The following is a 17,086-nucleotide window of genomic DNA, read 5'->3' on the forward strand; positions in this document are numbered from 1 at the left end:
AACTGCTTCCTACAAGTATGTGAGCAGCACAGTCACCTTCTCAAGAAAAAAAAACAGTGGATAAAAGATGGTTCATCTTAACAAAAATTCTTTGTCTGAATAAGACCAGTCTAGCCAATCTGGCCAGTTGTATGACTGGAGTTTTGATGATATTCAGACAAGAGTATATCATAAGTATTGGATCAAAGTGTTGAAATGTCTGAGAGTATTAGTGAAAAAGGAAACTCTGAAGGAGCTCACACATTGTCCCTAAGCACATTTTGTTTCCTAGGTAACAGCTCCTGGTGATAACAGTCACACATCCAGAGCTGCACATGGAAGCCATTTGCTGTGTACAACTTTCACTTGTCAATAGCACTGCCTGGTTTTGAGCACAGTCTTTTGGCATAACATCTCTTAACTACAAAACAAGTAAGTACGTATAACAACTCTTTTGCTGAATACTCTTGTAATGTGTACTGCGGGTGGTAACTGTGAAAAAAACCAATTTCAGTCACAATGAAATTGAAAAATTACGAGGTACTTTGGTCATTAGGCTGTTCTGGAGGTAAAATTCTAGATATTTCTCACTATTTGTAGATGAGGCTTGATGACAACACAGACTCCCCCTACCTGGAAAAAAGCAGGAACTGCCCAGTAGATCTTTCTGTTACTGTTCTATTTAGTAGTCTATAAATACATCCTGGGTAATCAAAGCAAGAGCTTTATGTCAGCAGTTTAACTCTTGAGTTCTCATTTTTCCTAAAAGAAGAAATGAAACATTCCTTTAAACAGAAAGAAGTATTGTATCATAAAAATAATTCAGGAATGTGCAGGTCTAATGAACTGTGATGTACAATTTTATTCCACTTTACAATGAACTTCTCATAGCAATTTAAGGTTTCTTTAAAAACTAATTTTTTTCTAACTATGCAATGTAAGTTATTTTATTGTGCCCTATTGTCAATCAGAATTACATGTTTCATGTAATAATTGTTACCTTATCACTTAAGGTCCAAAAGAGCTTTGCAAAAGTTGTTTCTTTGTCTGTGTATGATTGCATATACAGTTATGCTTCTCCATAAATGAGACAACATGATTTACATTAAAAACAATTTTAAGGCATTTTTGTAATTTTTACTGTGATGAAAATATTGCCTCTTAATGAACCCTAATGAAGCAGTACTTTACACACAGTGTGAAAAGTTGCCAAGAGGTGTAAAGCAATTATTATGACAAAAAGCATGAGTTTGGAAGGGCCATTTCTCTCATGAAGAGAGTGTGTGAAAAAGCAGAATGAAGAAATCCTTAGGGGAAAAATTAATTTTAATAAGCTTCCATGCGTGCACAAAGACTGTATAAATCTAGGCTCCAAATAAAATGGGTACTACAGTAATCACTAGGAACTTGAAATAAGAATCCTAAACAATTGTCTTGCCAGTCTGTGAACAAAGCTTAGTTGCCATTGCCAAATAACAATAATTTCTTGGTGGAGGTGACTCAGCTGAAGGCTACATTCCCCTCTCAGAGGCACATGCTTCCTCCCTGGACTTCCCAGCCACTTGATTTGATGCTTTGCTTTCCTTTCCTTTCGTGATTTCTTCCTTATGTCCTGGGGTGTTCTACACTGTGCAGTTTTTGTCATGGTTTACCTTGAAGAAATGAAGGTTCAAATAAATATAGAACCTTGATACAATTATTAATGCAATAAATTAGAAAATGTAAAGGAAAAGCATTTCCAGAATCACTGATGCCCTTTGTCCTTAGCAGGCTCTATCTTTTTTTCAGGCCTGTCGTTTTGTGAATTCTGCAAAATCGTATTAGAAGGTGCACAGTATGCTGAGTAGGAAGGTAGTAGGAATTTAACTGATACAGCTGTCATATGCCTGGCAGACTATAACTTTTCCTGATGCATGAAGTTCCCATGTACAGATCTTTGCTGTGAAGGATCTGCCATGTGTGGAGTTCAGTCCCATGAACTGACTAATTCAAACCATGTGCATTCGAAAAAAAGTATTGGGCTGTTTCTGACTTGACACTTTACTGACAGTACAAATATTCTCTCTGTGAATGTATATTCCTCTAGACACCACTGAACAGTGGCAAAGAGCTATTTCTTCTGGGCATCTTCTATCCATCTGATGTTTTCCACTTTGTCCGGTGAAAGTTCAAAGGCTTTTCTCTAACAACAAAGCAGTTCCTTCCTTCTCTACAGATGTGAAGAAGCAAGAGGATGTCTGCAGTGTAGTGTAGGGAGGACACACTGAAAATACCTAGGAAAATTTCAAACCTGGTCACCAATGAATTATTCAATAGGAGTGATACAAGATTTGGTGAATATGAAGAAGTGAAAAGCAAAACAGAAATTAAATATTGGTGAAAAAAAGTGCAATGGAAGTGATCTATTCCAGCATAAATCCAGCCTTCCACTAGAAAGAGGTGATTAAATTTTTTTTTAAATTCACTTATCCAGTTCCATCAACATCATATTGAGCACTCCTACGTCACAGACTTCCTCACATATCTGCAAAATTCCTACTTGCATAACTTCAGTCTCCTCCTAGACTTCCCTTATGTTAATCTCCCGTGTATTTTTTCCCTTCACAAATTTTTAAGAAAGGTGGGACTGATAAAATTAAATGCAAACTCTTGCATACTCAAGCACAGTAAACAAAGACCATGCAATCTAGTATCAGTAATCAGTAGTAGAAGAATCCTGTCTCAAGCATCCATAATTTTTCTTGAAGTTTAACCACGCATATATTAAGGCAGAGAAAATTATATTGGAGAATATATTTTTAATAAAGTTCCTTCGTTTTTCTCTCAATTTACATAGCCCTAGAAAAGCCTGGAGTCCAGAGGCTCTTGAAACCAGCTGCTCAAGGACATCCAATTCATCACTACCACTACCATCTCTAGTCGTAGTGCTTGAATTCCACTCAGGTAATTGTGTGTATTCTGGTCACTGATGCTGCCAAGCTGCATAAAAATGACCATTTTTCTCTCTGTTTAATTTTCACTGTCTAACTGTACTTTTCTTTCCATAAATTCATTTTCTTTACCTTTTTGTCACTCTTATCCACTCATCTTGGATGTGTGACTAATTTTAATTACACTGGCATTCCCCTCTGGGAAGTGAACAGGAGGCTTGATAATGCTTTGGATTGGTGCCCAAAAGGGCTGCACTTTCATTGGCCACTTGTGTATTTTCAAATAAGACCAGAGAACATTAGTAATATTGTGAAGCAAACCCCCCTCAGGAATGCAATTAACTGGAGGGGAAGAGTGTCCCATGCTTTTCTCACACAAGATGCAGGCAGGATGTGAAACTTTGTCTGTGCTCTCCGTGATGAAGGTAGGTCAGATGAAGTGGGACAAACTCAGTGTGGCCCATGAGCTGGTTCTGCTCAGTCATACTTTCACATGTCTGTGGTGTTCTGGTTATTCAGCCCTTATCTGCCCTGTGCCATGGGCTGTTGCATTCTCACAGCAAGGCACCTTTTGTCTATGGTGTGTGTCTCCAGCAGGCAGCAGTGTGACTGCTGCTGCAGAGATGAACTGGTTCACACAGCAGCCATGGCTTGCTGGTGTGTGACTGACTTGGAGGGGCAAGTAGTCTAGACTGCCAGCTGGTGAAAGAGGAAATAAAGTAGGAATTCACCACAAAGGAAGAAGACATCTGAGTAGAATCTGAAGCTAAAAATATAATTTTTATTTATCTTAGCATATTTCTCAAGCATTCCAATAGATACTTCACATTAAGCGTAGGAAATGCCTCTGAAGTACAATATCTTCAGAGAAAACTGGAAAAGAAATTTGAGTCTCTACACAGGAAGCATTAGAAATCATGAGAACTAAAACACACCTATTGAGAAAAGTGGAATGCACAAGAGTGATTTCATTACAGCAAAACGGAGAGGTTTTCTAGGTATGTAAGTCTCAGAGATTTAGAATAGCTGGGGAATTGGCAGATATTTTAGCATGTCATCAGTGAGTCATCAGTGTGTCATCAGCAACAATTTGTTGTCAGCTAGTCTATTATAAAAAGAAATAACTTATGGCCTTTGTGAGCCTGAATTAAATATGATATCTTTCTGAATCAAAATAAGCTCAATAAATGCTTCTCTGCCAATTAACCTAAAAAAGATTTTGGTTTGTTTGTTTTCTGGTCAAGTTTCTCACCGAAGTTTTTACATGCATTCATTTTTTTTAAGGCAAAGTTTTAATGGCCAGATCCGAAAAATAATTTTGTGTAGGTTTAAAAACCTAAAGCCCAAATGAAACTCTATGTCTCCTTTCTCTTTTCACTCTAGCCTGCTAAATAACCTGGGAAGTATGAAAATCATAAATGCTGTCAGTTTCTCCAGTAGAATTTCCTGTATGTTTACTTTTCTGCTCCTGACCATGACCAGCTGTAGTGCAGTCTGACATTTCTTTCATGCCTGGCCCATGAATGATTCTCCATTCAGCTCCTCTTCAATGCATGATTTATTAGACACTGCTAGATCAAATCTAATGAATACGACTTTGTGAAAAAAATCCTGCTTGAAAAGGTCTTCCCAAAAGCTCTGTGGTTTCTGTAGTCATTTGCCATGTGGGAAACATATACTCAGATTTGTCTAAGGGGATATGAACTTTCATTTCCCAAGACACTTTTGTAACCACTGGATTGTCAGATACCTTTAGGTGAAATACTCATCATAACAGTTTTTTCCACCTCTAATGTCAGCTTCTAATGTCCTTGGGCACTCAGTGTCCTAACCACTAAGTCACACATATATGAAGTCACGCTTTCTCTGGCTCCAAGAATATATAACCAGTCCACACAGATGGAATCAAAATGTTCCATTGCTCTCTGTCATAACTTGAATAATATGTTTCCTTAGGACATGATGTGAATTTAAATTATGAATGCCTGAGTTAAAAAAAAAAAAAAAAAAAAAAAAAAGAGAAGGCTTATTTCACCATTGTTTCCTATGGTGTTTTGGAAGTGAGACTTATCTCCATTTCTGAGGACTTATATATCGCAAAAAATGTTCTGTAAATTGTATTTTGAAGAGAAATGGCATCTTCTGTCAATAATGTTCAGTACATGATGAATGCACAGCCTGAAACACTGTCCTAGGGGATCTTAAAGATTTTGCAATTGGGCCCACGATATCCTTCAAATCAAGCACATATCCAAGGAGAGTATTAGATCTCCTAAACAAATATGGTTCGTGCAAGTTCATACACAGATATGTTCTCTGTTCTTGCAAGAGTTCTTGCATTAAAAATCATTCATGAGAAGACTGAATAGAGTGTGATAATAACATTGAAACTGAGCACATTAAGTTCAGATAACAAAAACTGTGTTCTGAAGTATGCATAACTTTCCTTTATAAATAGCTGAAAACTCTTAGTTCTTAGCCAAATTAAAAAAAAAATCAGCAGAAAATTAATTATATGGCTCAGATAGGATGAATCAAAGATCTTCATTTAGGATGCTCCTTCAAATGACCACTATATGGAGAAGATTTACTAACAAGGCAACTAGAAAAATTTATCAGGAAAAACCCCAAATCACTGCACTGTGTAATTTATTGTCACTAAGTCCTCTACTGTTATGAAACAAGATGTTCAAGCAATTAATTCAAGTTGTCATGGAACAAACTTGAGTTTAGATGTGCCAGATTGTACAACTGCAGAACTCGCTCTTCCTTTAGCATCCTGGTACTCATAATAGACTTGGTTTTATTTATAGAGAAAATCTTCAAGTTTGATCAATTGTGCTGAATAAACAATTGTTGTGGCAATGTTAAAATGGAAATAAAAAAATACTGATTTAGAACAATTAATAGCTAATTTGACAAGTTGTTTCAGGGGAAACTAGACATTAACTTTTTTGTTGGTTCAGATGGTATTAAAGTCAGTTCTTGAGAAGAAACAGTGATCTCAGACTAAATGAGTGTTCTCTTCAGCACTTGCACTTAATACTGAGCATGTTAGAAGATATAGTTCACACCAGGTGGTTCATTATTCTAGAGTACTGCTGAGTACAAAGCCTCTTAAATTTTAAGGAGGGTAAGAAAAAAATCTGTGCACTGGTATTTTGAAGGCTTGTGGATATGGCATTTAGGGACATGGTTTAGTGATCAGCTTGGTTGGATACAATGATCTTAGAGATCTTTTCCAAACTAAACAACTCTGTGATTCTGTGGTATCTTATAGTAAAAGTTTTTTTATAGGTCTGATTTCTTCATGCCTGGAAAGGGGAAATGGGGCTTCAATTTTGCAAGCATCCCGACCAAAAAATACTTTGAGAAAATGGCAAAAACCTGAGGCTTTATCTCTCTAATATCAGTTGAATAAATACAATTATTCTTTATTTCTATCAAACAATTGTTCTGATATTTTACTATCATGGATCAACTATTACAGAAATACAGAAGAATTTGATTGTTTGGGGTTTTTTTCTGTTTTCCTTCTGATTTCCCGGATATTGAAATTTCTCTGAGCTTTTTGCTTTATTTCTCATCCTGTTTTAGAGTCAAAACAGTATATTTAATGCTTACTGGTTAAGCAGTTTTAAGAGGAACCTGATTCATGAGATTTAAATGGATTCTTTTGTTGATCACATTCTCATTTTTTCTTTCTTTTTATCTCAGCATGCTAGTCTTTCAGCTCAGGAAACTGAAGTTGCCCATGTGGGATGATCCCATAAAAATTTCTTAGTCAGGTGGCCCACGGCATCTGCTGGTTTTGTTCTGGATGTGCTGTTTCCCCTGAAAATCCAAAATAATTTTACACCTCTACCTTCAGCACTCTTTTGTACCACAGACTTAAAGGGTTCCATTTCTGCATTACTGAATTAATACAGGAAGGTCCTCTAGAACATAAGGTAAACAGAAAGTGTCAAAGTGGTGCTAAACCCACAACAGTTTCAAAAAGCTCAAAGATTGGTGACACTATTCTACAGTAGTTATACAATAATTTCTGAAGTTCTACTTTTCTTTTAGTCAAGTTAAATTCTGTGAGTCATATTAAATTCTGTGTATTTTGTATATTCACATCTTATGTTTGTGGGCCTCATTTTTTCCATTGCAAATACCTATTTTACACAGCCTGGATCTCCCAGTTGCAGAAGTGTCACTCCTATTGTGTATTGGTATAACTGAAAGAACATTAGGATTTGTTGTGTAAATGTGAGAATCTGCCATCTGTTTGGCAATGGGAAGATAAAAACTGAGGGAAAACATTAGAGGTGTTAGAATACCTACCAGCTGGAAACTGAGGGAAAACATAGGAAGAAATAAAATATCTGCCAGTTGGAAGAAAGATACAGCTGGTTGCAAAATGCCTGCTTTAAGGGTGCAAATTCAGGCAGCAAGCTACAGAAAGACACGCTGGGAAATCGCTTCTAAAGACAGCCTTGAACTAGAAAACTAGCAGATCTAAAGAAATTGCTGGGGAAGATGATCTTGAAAACGCTTTTTATTGTGGGGTAGCTACTACAATTCTGACACATTATACGCCTATGATGTTTATATTCAGAATAAACTCAGAAAAAAAAAAGCCAGTAGAAAATTATATTAAGGGAAGGAACAAAATAACTTCAGAAGGAAGAATTACAGACCCATTGTCATCTCCACAGTGCTCTCTGTGTGGTTTGCTAATTAATAACTTCAAAAGCAGAGATAAACACTCTTTTGTCCCTTTTTATTTGATGATCTTGATTAATTAAAGTACAAGTTTCCTTTAAAAAGTCGAGACTGCCTTTAATTATATTACTAAGTGTGGCACTTTGTTCTTCAGTAGCATTACACAGTGCATGCAGCCAGTTTTGCTGATTGAAGAGTTTTAAAAAATAAGGCAGGCTGTGTGGACATTTAGTAGCTGACTACAGCAAAATTGGTTAATGACTAGTATCATCTAAATGAGGCAGCAAGCTGAAAGACTCATAATCTCTCCCCATGCACAAATTTTAATTAAATAATTATAATGTCCTTGTTGTAATTATTTATCAGTAACTATGCTCCTGAGTATTGTCTCTTTTACTTTCATCTGTTCTCTCAGCTCAGCTGTACAATGAAAAAATCAGTTTCAAAGATCTGGTATGATTAATTCTTATTACCGAGGGCCCTATTCTGCTGCCATTATTCAATGTGATTAGTACTTTACTGCACAATTAGTCACATTGAGTTCAACGAGTCTGTGTGCACTAAGGTACTGCTCAAAGGGGTGGCAGAATTGGATCCCAACTAACAACAAATTTGAGACTGATGGTGTAAAAGGATGGATAGGATTCCAATTCACTTTTACACCTCCTTGCTGAGAAGCCAGTCAAGAAAAGAGCCTGTAAACCCTGCAAAGGATTTATGTGCCTCTGAGGCTCATTCAAACACTTGGTACCTCTTCTTCCACCTGGGGACATGGAAAGACAGCTCAGCCACCACAATCTTTAGCTCCAGCTGAAGTATGGCTCCCATACCATTTCCTTTAAGCAGCTAAGCCAGACTCACTCACGTTTAAAACAATAGGTCTTGGAGTCTCAGTAGCTATCAATAAGACACAGTTATTAAATAAAATTAAAATCATTTCATTGAGCTGTTTTCTTTTAATATGTAAACTGTCTTCACATGTAAGCATGAGAGTGTGAATACTCAAATCCCAAATACACAGATATCTCCTGTTGTGACACTGTAGAGACCAAACAACCAGAATAAGATTTAAATGATAAGCATTGATCTTGATTATCTCAAAATTTCTTCTTAAAACTGACAACAACCTCGAGATACATGAAGACCTGAACGTAATAAAGTTATGTGTGCTGCATGAAGAAAAAAATCAAGAGCTGCAGGGCAACAATTTTTTAAATAAAAACAGTCCTTGTGGAATGTGTAGGGATGATATATTCTTGAATGGGTAGTGTATGCATTATGCTATTTTATTTATGTGTTATGTGTCTGAGTTAAGAAACGCAACAAGCAGTTCTGGAAATAGGAATGCCTCAGCATTTGCATTTTGAAAAGAAAAAAATATTAGAATACCTTAAACTATATAATTATATTGCACAATTAAGAAGTGTCATAAACTATTATGAAACCTTATTCAATGGTGTGCAGTTATGACAAAGTAGGAATGGCTTGGGAGTCTGGACTTCTCAGAAATTCTGATTAAGATACAGTTTCATGCAGAAAACAAAGAAAAAAAGACAGTTCAAGGTATTCTGCAACAGTTAAGTTTACAAAAATAGATGGGGTTTACTCCTTTTATGCAATCTCTGTTAACAATTCAGAATTTCTCTCTTAAAACCTATCAGATTTGAAGACAGTACGGGGTGTGTACAGGGCCCACCCACTCACTTCTTTTGGAAAAGGATTTAAAAGTTACCATAGAACATAGAATGACCAAATGCAGTAAATATTTGTCTCTTCAGTCATAATAGACAAACTGAAGAGGAAAAAGTTGATTCTTAAGCTGTACAAAATAATTAATTAGTAAAGGGAAAACAAGAAGGTTAATGAAATGGAGACATGACTTGTGCACTTAGACAGATTTCACAGAGGATTCTGCAGGTAGTACTTGGATCCCAATGGGATCCAGCACATATCATAATGCTGATGCATCTTCCTGGATAGTGTGGACAAAAAGAATCCCTTTCTTCCAAGTAATGATTACATTTTCAGTCCCAAAAATCCATCCTATTAGTGACCTGAACAAAAAACGTTATGGTGGGCAGTGTCCCTTTGTATCTGCTGGGTTGCCTGCTTAACACTCCTTTTAAGAAAGTTACACAAAAGGAAAAATGGATATCACTCCTCTTTTAAACATCTGGACTTCTCATGAGGAAAAAAAAGTCTTTTGATAGAGTGAATTACGATTTTTGATGACAAATATTTTTTAAAGGCTAATAGTCAAAATACATTAAAACAAACAGTAAGAAATTCTTTAACTGTATCAGGAACAATAGGCTAAATAAATGCCTGGGTCAAATGGACCACTAAAGTTGTAATTAAAACCGATGAAGAGATTGTGGAGAAATTACATGAAATTCTTTGTAATCAGTCTTCACTAATGAGTATGAGGCAGACATTTCTAACTCAAGGTTAATTTTTACAGATGCAGCATTGTCAGAGAAAGTGGCCTCTGAATATGAGACATTTTAGCAACTAGATAAAGTTAATGGTAGAAAATCCCTGGGGCTGGATAATATTCATTTGAGAGTTTCAAAAAGGAAAAACAAAAAGTAGCTGAACTCCTAACTAAAATAGGCAATATACCTCTAGTAGCAGGAGCCCTTCCTGAGGATTGATTTTTATCTAAGGGAAGAAAGAACAAAGGATGACCTTGGGAATTCCAGAAAAAGGAACAGTGCTTTATAACCACTGAAATTGTCCAAAACCATTTTCATAACCAGCCATTAAAGAACCATTTTAAAACTACCTATGTATTAGTGCTAAAAATGTACGGTAGGTTTTTAATTGATCTTTAAATTTTCTCTGGGTGTAATTTTTATTTTTCCACCCTCAGAAAAATTCAAAAAGGAAACCACAGATATTTGGAGAGGAATACAAGTAGGTATAATTTATATTGACATGCAAATTCTTCTAGCAATCCCTTGGCAAGGACGTTGGCAAATATTTATGACAGCACATTGAGAACAAAAAATCCTGTCGTGTTCCAAAAACAGTTTGTTGCATGGGATAAGGTTTGTGAGTCATCACCAGCCAGCCTATCTATCTGAGTTATCCAAGATTTAACATGCTTTAGATTCACACATGTTCTGCAGGAAGGACAGTAATTTTTTCCAGGCAAATTCTTGTTTTGCCAAGAGAGCTGCATCACTTTAAAAGCCCCCAAACCATCAGCACCACTTGCAGCGGTCTTTGGGAGAGCCCAGCAGCTCCCAGGTGAACCCTTGAGCTGTGGAGAGCACAACCTGTCTGGAGAACACGAGATGAATACTCGCTGCTCCTCACATCCAGTGGGATGAACTGCACTGAAGGGCAACAGAGCTGCGGGCTCAGATTTTGAAAAGAAACTGCGACCTGCAGGAACACAACCACTGAAGGAGGGCATAGGCCAGGTTTTTGAAAAAATTGAGTGGAGATAGGTTTGTCTCAAAAAAGAAGGCAAAAATACCAGCAAACATCTTCAAGCCAAACATTCAGGATGTTCTTATGCTTTACCTCGTTTTTGAAGTTATCTAAAGACTCTGACTGGTTTTTTTTCAGAAAGCAATAACCCTTTTAGGGGGGATATTTACTTTGCTAGTGATATTATATTTGTTGGAGATTATTGCAGAAATAAAGATTGTGAAAATAATGATGAATAATGGAGACAGGATTATTCTGCAGCACATTAAATTATTAGAAATAATATGCAAAACTGTACACAATGAATTACAAGATAAAGAATATTTCAAAACCAATTTTCCATTCCAAGTTGTCTCATAACATAGGGTCACCTGTGAAAGCAGTAGATTGATCCTGAAAGGTGATTTGCAGCTAAATCCAACATTTTCTGTGATTTTCTTTCCATTAGCAGAAGGATTAGTTTTGGCAGGTGGTAACTCGCTTTCTGTAATCGCAGTTAAGTTTATGATAGTGTTTAGCAAAACAGTAACTATAGTTCCCACTGATTATTGACAACAGTGGGGGTAGAATAACAAAACTTTTGACACCATAACAACCTCAATGCTAGTTGAAAGTGAACTTTTATAGCTTTTACTAATCTTTAGAAAGAAGAATTGTGGCTTTGTTACATTTATGGACCATTCTTGTTGCTAAGATATCACAGCATAAGTAATTAAGCTTTGATGTTTTCTTGTACTTGTATAGCTGAGATGTTCCTACTTTCAAAGAGAGGAGACAATAGTAAATTAAATTAGTTCTTAATATAACCACACCATGCTAAGGCTTTTGTCAGTTTAATTGTGTTTTTTAAAAGTATGATTTTTTCATGTTGCAACCAAATAGACCAGTGAAACTTTCTAGGGCATTGTAGACCAGGCCAGAGTGACTTTTCATTTACATGTTAATGGAGTCTGCTCCAGTAGAGTTAATTGAAGAACATGCATAAAGATTTGTTTGCTCTGTGGACAGATGCAATGAAAAAATCTGTTTAAAGCTGTACACTAGGGCATGAATATTGATGTGAATGGGAAAGTAAATTATTATAGGAAAGTAATTTTTATCACATACGCAATATAGTTTGAATTCCATGGAGGGAAAAACGTATATGCAGTTTCATACATGCCTTAATTTTAAATAAGAGACAGTAGTGATTAAGAAAGTGATATACTCTTTTTTTCCCCTACTGCTTCCTGCAGTGTTTCAATATTTCCAGTTCCGAATGGCAGAGTCTCAGCTGCCAAGGTGGACATCCTCAGGGATGTGTGCAGTATGTCCTTGAAGCCTCTCTGAATATGTCAGCTTGACCTATGTCTTTCCTTTTCCCATCCATTTTCTCCATGTCTTCTTTTGAAGCCATGTGAAAACAGAACAGTTCCTTTAAGGAATCATAAGAAAGAAGGTTCAGTAACAGATTTTCTGGAGGTCTGAGGGTGTTTTCCTGCCAGCCCATTGGCCACCAAGAGATAGATATGCCTTGAGCAGCCTTTTCCTACAAAGAAAAATGAAGGATCATAGGCTGGGGCTGCATTAATTTGAAGCTGAAGGGAAAACTGTGGATATTCACCAATTTGTGTGCATGGAGCTAGGAGGAAAAGATGACTAAATTATTTAAATTAAGAGAAAGGGTCCAGACAAAAAACCCAACACAGCCAACCAACCAACCAACCAACCAACCAACCAACTAGTCAAAAACCCCAACTTGTGACTGCTGTTTATGCTGTTGCATTTTGAGGCAATTACTTTTAGAGAGACTAATTTTTACTCTGGACACGTCAGAACTCAATTCACTTGAGAACACATATGAGCGAGTGCCATGTCAGAGGTCCTTTGATTCCAGCTGTCAATGCAAGAGGACATAGATATCTTTCATATATCCTGTGTTACATTGGCACCTCCATATAGATATCTGAGATACTCTGGAACCTCTAAAATGGCACTGGACACCTCTGCTAAAGAAATGACCTGAGCTTTCAGGACAGGACTTGGTTTGAGATTAAGACACCTGGATGTAGACATCTACATGTAGCTGCTGGCACATGACCTGAGTACCTAAATCACAGTAAAAGGTCATAAAATAAGTTGCCAAAATATAGTGCAATTTGAGATACTCTTGGGCTTTTCTGGGACATCCATCTGGGGCTGGCAGAAGTGACAAAGTCCTGAGACCTTTCGGAGTGCAAGATGGAGGCCAGGTGGGTCTCCTAATGCATTGGAAATGCCAACACCCAAGTTTATTTAGTTAGCTAAATAGCAATTGCTATTTGGTATTCAGTGAATACAGAAATAATACAGTTTTCCTAAAACATAATTTCAGTGTTTTCCCAGAAACTAGCAAATTACATATCCTAGCATTTTGATGTTTTATGTTTTCTCACTTCTCATAAATGCAGTGTGGCGAATCACAGTGTTGCCAAAGATATGTTCAGAAAAAAACAAAGACATATTTGCATTGTTACAGAGATTGAAGCATAAGTGGAATGCCATAGGTTGTTTGGGCAAATTTCAGGCCCACTGATCCCATGAATTCTCCAGAAAGAAATCAAAATGTGATTATGTACTTTGTTCTTTAACCTTATCTTCTGCAAGGGCAACAAGAAATAGTAAAACCTTGACGTGTCAAAGCAAATCACATCTCATGAGAATTCCCATGGGCAGAAGAGAAACTGAGAAAAAGTGTGTGGCACTACTGAGCCACTACAGCAGTAGCCTGTGTCCCCCTCGTCCCTGGTCCCAGCCATATGCTCCTGTTACCTCCTGGCACTTCCTTAGGGACTTATCTGATCCCATGGAAACTAGATTTAAGGGGTTAAATTGGCAAAAAACTAATATTTGCAAAGAGGTGATCAGACATTTTTCTGTCAGTTTATTGAGTTGAGCCAGCTCACTCCAGAGGTGGGCCTGTGCCAAATCCAGCACAAATGGAGAAGACTGGAGCAATGGTAAAAATGAGACACTTCATAGCAGCTTGCTTTTGGGTGGACAAAAGTGTCACATATAACCATAGTCTCAGGTGGATGGGCCTGTTGTTTTTAAAACATTCTGGACCCTTGCAACATTCACAATATGCCTTTAGGGTTATCTTTTCCTGTGTAAAAATACTTTGAGTGATAAAAAAATTCATTATATTTGTTTTGCTCTTGCAGATTTCTAATGTATGGTGCTTTATGAAAGCTGATGAAAACCCTGAGTTGTAGGAGTGCCAGACTCATCAGGTGAGGGATAGGTGAGATGGGGACTCTCACAGTTTGCCAAGCCCAAAGCTCAAAGCCCAGGCTCTGCAGTGTGCCCTCTGTAATGGAGCTCCCTCCTCCTGCCCTGGAGGTTATGTGGAGTGTGACCATCACAAGCTGGCTTTTGAACAGCTGAAATCAGCAAACTCTGTACACAAGTTAGGAGATAGGATTTCACATGAATAATGAGGCTGTGGGTGCCTGGGGAGGGTGTCCTCTTCATCACACTCCATCTTCACACTAATGTGTAATTTACCTTCACGTTTGTTACGATTTGCACTACTGGCAAGTTTTTACCTTGCAAATTCTCTTTCACATGTTTATTTCTTTAGCACACAGGTCTGAGACTGAGTCAACAGGCTTGGAGCTGCTCATCTAGTCCTGTCAGAGATGACGTTCTACAAACTGGGTGTCTAGTTTCTTTGGATAGGAGCTGGATTTTTTGGATACCAACAGTTTGGTTACTTTACGCAATCTCTTAAGAGCTGAAAGCAATTGCAAACAGTAAGTAGCCTTTAATTTAAGGCAAAGAAAGATTAAAGTGGCAAAAAGGAAGAAAGAAACAACAGGACTGAAGTTCATATTATACTTAAGATTTTAATAGTATCACTCTGATGTAAATTTAGGTCTGTAATGAAAGTATACCAACCCTGGCTGTCCCCACAAGTGCTATGGCTGCACTGGGATCTTTTGGGTATCCTCACCAATTCTGGTGCTGTAGGCACATTGATCAGCTGTCTGTGAAGAGAGACTACAGGTAACAGCCCCTAAACTTAGATCCTCTGCATCACACCTCGGTTAGATGCCTCAGGTAGTTTTAAACAGATGATAGTGTAAAACCCCTCTTTTCTCTGTAAGTCAGTCAGTGGAACATTTGAAAATACACATACTAACAGACTACAAAACTGAAAGAGAGAACTTGGGGTCACTGTAAACCATGCTGTTTCCAGCATTTGCATCTAAACAACAGGCACTCTGATGACACAGACTTAGAAGAAATACACTTATTTCACTGGACTACATAAAATTGAGGGAAAGAAATTAGCAGTAAAGAGTTTCCAGATCGAGGTTTGGCCTCTTGGGGGTAACAAAGTAGATTCTGAAAGATACAGAACAGCATTTCAGCAATTGGGTACCATGCTTTGCTAGGTTACTTCAGACATTATCAGTAATGTACTGCTTAGTTGTACCCATGTACACCATTAAAGTTATTCCAGTGTGGCACACAGTGAGCAAGTTGAGGTCAGAATATGCCAGCTGGAGAATATTAGGGAAAAACTGTTCCTTCAATTTCTGCTTAATGTTCTGATAAAAATAAAGAAACCACTCACTGGCACTGTGGGTATGTTTACTTACACTACGACTACTCTTCTCTGACTTACACTGGCTCCTGCAGTATTTCTTGCCATTTCCCATTCTCGAATTTCTAACGTATCTTCCAGGAAGGAGCAGTTTATGTCCATCATGTTTCTTTTGCAGGAAAAAAGAAGGGGAAAAATGAAGGGGGAAAAATTGTTATTAACTGTAGCAAGCTGTTACTGTAGTTGTTTTGGGGTTTTATTTTTACAATAAAACTATGATAAAAGGAAAAAATTATATAAACACATAAGCCATATTTGGCAATGGTATACATAAAAGTTTTAAGGAGACAAAACCCTGTAGGGTTCTTTTGTAGCTAATTATTCCAATATGCAAATTAAAATTGTGCATTATTCATTTTTGTCAAATAATTTTCATTTGCTTTGGTGTTCTTATAATAAAAATCTGCCAACAGGGTTTCCTCTTAACTCATCTAAGGAAGCCTGTGAAGAACACTCCATATTCAACTCTCTTTTAGATCACTGTGGCTTGAGAATACTTTTAATCTCTTTTCCATTTATAACTGTACTGCTTGACCTTTTTGCAGCAAGGTGTCTTGTATATAAAATGTCAAAGAGAGGATTATAGACATGGGACAAAGATATAGTTTAATTAAAAAAAGTCCTGTGAGACTGAAAAAGGTTACTGGCCCAGATCACAAATATTTAATGCCAGATTACTATTTATGATGTTAAAATAACAAAAAAGGGTTTATGGGTAACTTGTAATTGACCAACCTTTACAGGTGCATATGATAATATTAAGCTTCAAGTAATAACTTTCATATTAGCTTGGAAATTAGTTTTAAAAATTTAAGAAATATTTCCTTTATGTTTTCTGTGTATCACAGAACTATTTTTACAACATGAAATAGGTTAATGGTTTAGTCTGTTTCTAATTCAAAATGGTTCTATAGGAAAACATAAAATAAAATGTGAGTTTTTGAAATTTATTGGCACGTTCATTATTTTCCATCTCTGACATTTCAGCTTGGATAGAAGCATGGATTCAATACTGAATGAATGTATGAATGAATGATTGAGAAAGACCAATTTAGATTTTGTTGCTGATTTTCCCCACAGAAACAGTGAATACATTTCCAAGCTGAATGGTCCTACCAGGTTTCTCCACTTCTGTTCACTCTGTGTGGCAATGAGATGGAGCAATTGTTTTGTACTTCATAAACAAAGGGAAGGCCATACACAAGTATTCCCAGAAGGATCCCAATTTACCAGTTAATTTGTGAATCAAAATGAGTTCATGATGGTACTGGCTGGATTTTGGCTCAAGTTTGGGTTTTAACAAATCAATGATTCAGCAATGGGGAAACAGCGAGATTTGAAGCCCAGTTTTAAGAGTAGAGCACCCACAGATCTCCTTGGCTTTCACTGACAAAGTCGT

The 17,086-nt window shown here is 37.0% G+C and overlaps 1 long non-coding RNA gene across 2 annotated transcripts; it reads left to right on the top strand.

Annotated features, from left to right (window-relative positions):
• Positions 1-271: 271 nt before the first annotated feature.
• Positions 272-16,518, top strand: LOC148223669 (uncharacterized). Of its 2 annotated transcripts, XR_015804185.1 has the most exons (5): positions 272-411; positions 2,816-2,922; positions 14,240-14,308; positions 14,659-14,830; positions 16,101-16,518. It is a non-coding gene; the product is annotated as an uncharacterized LOC148223669 (long non-coding RNA). The 2 variants fall into 2 exon arrangements; XR_015804184.1 differs by having other exon boundaries at positions 14,659-16,518.
• The last annotated feature ends 568 nt before the right edge of the window (positions 16,519-17,086 follow it).

Source organism: Sturnus vulgaris, chromosome 5, assembly GCF_052056855.1.
Source record: "Sturnus vulgaris isolate bStuVul1 chromosome 5, bStuVul1.hap1, whole genome shotgun sequence".
Taxonomy (NCBI): Eukaryota; Metazoa; Chordata; class Aves; order Passeriformes; family Sturnidae; genus Sturnus; species Sturnus vulgaris.